Raw genomic sequence first — 6,000 nt, 5'->3', positions numbered from 1 at the left:
AGGGGCAGCACTGGACCCAGACAGAAGGAGGGACACTGAGTTCACAATTTTTTTTTTCTCCCTATTATTATCTACATCATCCTGGTTTCTCTTTTCCAAATTGATGTTCTTTGGATTGGCTTCTCATTTCGTCTTCGTTAATATTATACCAATGATGGATGATGGCTATCTGCTGAAATGAAGCTCTGGAATGCCACTCTGTCTTTTGCAAATCTAAAAGAAAGTGATTTTACTCACCAAATATAACCATTACTTTGCTGGAAGAGGGGTATTCTGGAGGAATTGTGAAAAATTAAATGTGAATGAGGAAAGCTTTTATAGCTAGACAAGGTGGTGGAAGTGGAGAGAGAAAAGTTTGTAGAATGTAAATGTTTAATGGTCTACAGTAAGGTTGGCAAAGACCTGATTCCAAAACTCCTCCTCCCTCCTTCACCTTCAACTCATAAAGGATACCAGTAATCAGTGTTCTCATTCTTTCCCACTGAGGTCAAAGGAGGTCACACATTCTTGAATACATTTTTCCAGGCATCATTCCGAATCAACTGGTATTAGATAAAGAGGTAAAATCCAATCATCCTCTTGAGACGAGAAGTCTTCTCATGATCGAAGGTTTTTCTCCATCCAAGGCTTCGTGGTCTCATGGGCTTCAAGGAATGAAGCTGTGGACCGCAGCGGTGAGTGTTACAGCTGGATTAGAGAAACACGTGCGGACCCAAAGAGTGTGCGGGGGCAAGATTTATTAAAGCAAAAGCGAAAGTAAAGCTTTCCACGTGGTGGAAGGGGACCTGGAAGGGTTGCCTTTTCTGGCTTGGGTGTCTTATGCTTCTATCCCCTTATGACCTCTCCCCTCTTCCTTTTTTTGTCCTGTATAATTAGATTATTTTCTATCTGCTTGTGGGTTGGCACGCCTGATTGGTTAAAACCATCAGCCTGCGGCTAGAGCTCAAACTCCCTATATGATTGTTTGAAGTTTCAATCCCTTAGTTTGCAGCTGTGACGCATTTTGGCTGAGGGAAAGTGCCCTTAGGGAAGTCCCTGTTGACCCAGGAAGTCCAGCCAACTTAGCCACTTAGTCCCTCAATCTGAGGTCTAGATGTCTTCTGTGTTTCATGGAAAATAGTCTTGTTATGTTCTTAAAAAGACATGTCCTTTGAAGCCACAAAGTTGGCTTTTGTTAATATGATATTGATTCAGGAGGTAGAAAGAAACCAGGCGGATAGTGAGTGTAAAAGAGTCCTCCACAGAGCTTCCCTTTTAACAAAAAGCAGACCTAGAAATTATTTTTGTTTCTAACAAAGAGCAGCCTGAAAGCTCGAGCTGCAGACACAGATAAGCAAGCTGAAAGCTTGCACGGGTGAATGCCGGCAGCTGTGCCAATAAAAAAGGGCCACCTGGGGGCCAGGCATATCCATTATGGAGGCTCCATCTTCCTTGTGTTGTTGTTGTTACCACGTGTACAGTAAAGGAATAGGCAACAAGGCACAGGCCAGCCAGAGGACCCACTTGCATAATAAAAGATTAGGGTGAGGGCAGCCAGAAATTCATGTGCTCTGCACACTTAGTCCTAACCAGTTTGTCGGGCCCTATGCAAATGGCACACCTGGTTCAACCGATCTTTTGTGCCCTATGTAAATCAGACATCGCCACCTCACCAGGTATCTGTAAAACCCCCTGCATTTCACCACTGATCCAGCAATCCCTTTCTCCGGGACCCATCTCTCCAGCAGAGAGCTAGTCTCTTTTTTTACCTATTAAACTTCCACTTTTAAACTCACTCCTTGTGTGCCTGTGTCCTTGATTTCCTAGACCATGAGACCAGGAACCTCATGTATCACCCCAGACAATGAGGCCCTTGCAATAAATTACTCAATAGCATTTATTTTATATTCTGACCATAAATTTTATTGTGTTCCATGAGTATGGGATGTATCCAATAGTTTGTAATGTAGATATATTTCTATAGTGCCTCTGGAATTTAAATTCTATTTAAAATTTGGTTTTGTGGGTTGCGGGCAGTGGCTCATGCCTGTAATCCCAGCACTTTGGGAGGCTGAGGCAGGTGGATCACCTGAGGTCAGGAGTTCGAGACCAGCCTGCCAACATGGTGAAACCCCATCTCTACTAAAAGTACTAAAATTAGCTGGGTGTGGTGGTGGGTACTTGTAATCCCAGCTACTCCGGAGGCTGAGGCAGGAGAATCGCTTGAACCCAGGAGGCGGAGCTTGCAGTGAGCCAAAATTGAGCCATTGCACTCCAGCTGGGGTGACAAGAACAAGAAAAAAAGAAAGAAAATTGGTTTTGTGAACCCCAAATATCTGAGGTAGTCTCAGTTAATTTAGAAAGTTAATTTTGCCAAGGTTGAGGACTCACGCCCCTGACACAGCCTCAGAAGGTCCTGACGACATGTGCCCAAGGTGCTCACAGCACAGTTTGGTTTTACACATTTTAGCGGGACATGAGACATCAATCAATATATGTAAGATGTACATTGGTTTTGTCCTGAAAGGATGGAAAACTCAAGCAGGGTTGGGGGCTTCCAGGTCACAGGTAAGTGAAGACAAACGGGTGCATCCTTTTGAGTTTCTGATGAGCCTCTCCAAAGGACGCAATTGAATATGCGTTTATCACAGTGAGCAGAGGGATGACTGAATAGAATGGGAGGCAGGTTTGCCTTAAGCAGTTCCCAGCTTGACTTTTCCCTTTAGCTTAATGATTTGGGGGCCTCAAGATTTATTTTCCTTTCAGAGTTTAATAATGTAAAACTTGTATTTCTAATATAATTATGATATATAGATACACCTTTTTAGTGAATGACATTACGTCTAACATTTACACACAAATAGATACTTGAAATTTCGGTAAGAAAACTATCTTGGTCACTCAAATATTTTAAATTAAAAATTTTACTTAATATAAATGACACATTTCATCATGTAATTGTAGTTTAAAGTTTAGAGAGATTTCAGAGATTCTCAATTCCTCCCTAAAAAGTAATGCAGAAATTCCTTGTACAGCATTTCTTATAGATAGTCGTCCAATTCAAGGTTCTCCAGAGAAACAGAACCAATAGAATATTTATAATATAGATATTTACATATGTGTATAAAAGTGTTACCAGAAAGGGATCCTCATCCGGGCCCCAAGGCAGGGTTCTTGTTCTTGAATCTCACACAAGAAATAGAGATGAATCCATAAAGTGAAAGCAAGTTTATTAAGAAAATAAAGGAATAAAAGCATGGTTACTCCATAGGCAGAGCAGCCCTGAGGCCTGCTGGTTGGCTATTTTATGGTTATTTCTTGGTTATGTGCTAAACAAGGGATGGATTATTCATGAGTTTTCCAGGAAAGGGATGAGCAATTCCAGGAACTGAGGGTTCCTCCCCTTTTAGGCCACGTAGGGTAACTTCCTGACGTTGCCATGGCATTTGTAAACTGTCGTGGCACTGGAGGGACTGTCTTTTTGCATACTAATGTATTATAATTAGTGCATATTGAGCAGTAGGATGACCAGCGGTCATTCTCATGGCCATCTTGGTTTTGGTGGGATTTGGCCAGCTTCTCTACTGCAAGGTGTTTTATCAGCAAGGTCTTCGTGACCTGTATCTTGTGCTGACCTCCTATTTCATCCTGTGACTAAGGATGCCTAACCTCATGGGAATTCAGCCCAGTAGGTCTCAGACTCCTTTTACCCAGCCCCTATTCAAGATGGAGTTGCTCTGGTTTAAACACCTCTGACAAAAGGAGATTTATTATGGGGAATTGGCCCATGAAGGTTGAGAAGTCCCATGACCTGCCATCTGCAACCTGGAAACACAGAAAAACTGGTGGTGTAATTTAGTTCCAGGGCAGGGTAAGATGAAATGAGATGTGTCAGTTCAAATGGTGAGGTAGAAAAAAAGAGTGTGAAAGGGTGAAATTTCTCCATCCTCTGCCTTTTGTTGTGTTCAGCCTCTTAACAGACAGAATGATGCTCAACCACACTGCGGAGGCTCATCTGCTTTACCGAGTTCACTAATTCAAATGCTAACCTCATCGGGAAACACCCTCCTAGGAACATCAAGGAACAGAGTTTAATCTGGGCACCCTGTGGCCCATTCAAATTGACACATAAAATTAACCACATCTTTAAGAACATATTGGGTAAGAGTTTCACTATTTCTCTAAGTGGTTCATTTACTTTGGGAGCAAGTATAATTATTAAAATTTCTTTCTTTTTAAAACAAATCTCTGAGAGAATTTTACTGGGGCCTTGAGTACTTTAAAAGTATATATATATATTTTAATAGAGAAGGGATTTGCTAGCAAAACAATTATACTTTTGTTACATCTAACACAATTAAAAAGGGAGACATAGATTAAATAATTGTTGGAAAAATTATGGTTGTCTTGGTTGGGTGAGTGGTAAATGGGGAGCATTGTGTTCTTTATTTTTTAATTTGTTTGGAAACTTTCCCAAGAAAATGGTTTTTAAAGTGTTACCAGTGTGAAAGGAAAATAAATCTTGGCACCCCCGAATCACTAAGCCAAAGTGAAAAATTCTGGAAACTGCGCTGTCGGGACAAACCCGCCTCCCGTTCTATTCCTAAATATAATAGCTACAGAGATTTTTAAGAAAACTACAGACCTCCCTCGCAATTTGCACACGAGGAAATTCCTTGTGGACAAAGGACAGACAGAACTCAAAAGTCATCCCTCTGCTCGCTGAGATAAATGCATATCTGACCACTTCTGTGAAAGGAAAATAAATCTAGGGACCCCAAATTACTAAGTCAAGGGAAAAATCAAGCTGGAAACTGCATCAGGCAAACCTGGTTCCCATCCTAAACAAGATAGCTACAAAGGTAAGGAGCTACATACCTCCCTCACAATTTGCTCACAAGAAATTCCTTGTGGACAAATGACAGACAGAACTCAGAGTCATCCCTCTGAGGCTCACCTAAGACAGATGCATTTCTGATTGCTTCCTCTGCCCTACTGTTTATGTAAAACTACAGATTCACTGAGCCAGACTAAAACATATATTCAGTAGAAGGCTGATCAGAGACTCATAAGAATGCAACCTTTCCTCTCTTACCTACTTCTGACCCAGAAGCCCCCACTTCAAGTTGTCTGGTCTCACCAGACTAACCCAATGTTCATCTTACACATATCGATTGATGTCTCATGTCTCCCTAAAAATGTACAAAAGCAAGCTGTACCATGGCCACCTTGAGGACATGCTGTCAAGACCTCCTGAGGCTGTATCATGGGCACGTCCTTAACCTTGGCAAAATACACTTGCTAAATTGAGACCTGTCTCAGATATTATGAGTTCATACCTCCATTGCCTTATTGCTGCACTAAGCCAGACTAAGGCGTAAGTGACTATTCTTGTAAATTGTGTATTCAGTAAAGGCTAATTAGAAATTCAAAAGAATGCAACCATTTGTTTCTTATCTACCTATGACTTGGAAGCCCCCTCCCCGCTTCAAGTTGTCCCACTTTCCTGGACTAAACTAATGTATATCTTACATATATTAATTGATGTCTCACGTCTCCCAAAAATGTATAAAACCAAGCTATGCCCCAACCACCTTGAGCACATGTCGTCAGGACCTCCTGAGGCTGTGTCGTGGGCATGCATCCTTAGCTTTGGCAAAGTAAGCTTCCTAAATTGACTGACACCTGTCTCAGATATTTTGGGTTTACACTAGAAATAGCCAGAAGAAAGTGTATATATTTCATATAAAGCAATCTTTTGTTGAGTGAAAATCTGCCACTTTGTAATTCAAACACATTCCATCCACTCAGGCAGTGGTTCTCAAGCTTAATGTGCATTGAGGTCACCTGGAGGGCTTACTGTAACAGATTGCTAACTGCCCCCAACTATAAGCTCGTTCAACTATATATATATAATCTGTAAAGTGTGAATTAAAACCTCAATGAGAAACAAGTTGTGTCGCTCAGATAAACAAAAATTCAGAAGCCAGGAAAATACCAAGTTTTGGTGAAGAAGGGAAG

At 41.4% G+C, this 6,000-nt stretch overlaps 1 pseudogene; it reads left to right on the top strand.

The window, feature by feature from the left end:
• The first annotated feature begins 4,047 nt into the window (after window positions 1-4,047).
• LOC105477408 (ATP-binding cassette sub-family F member 2 pseudogene) overlaps window positions 4,048-6,000 on the top strand; it is a 125,736-nt pseudogene continuing 123,783 nt past the window's right edge.

The sequence above is a fragment of the Macaca nemestrina genome, chromosome 2 (assembly GCF_043159975.1).
Source record: "Macaca nemestrina isolate mMacNem1 chromosome 2, mMacNem.hap1, whole genome shotgun sequence".
Classification (NCBI taxonomy): Eukaryota; Metazoa; Chordata; class Mammalia; order Primates; family Cercopithecidae; genus Macaca; species Macaca nemestrina.
The sequence above is the reverse complement of the archived record's forward strand: the minus strand, read 5'-3'. Positions and strand labels throughout refer to the sequence as shown.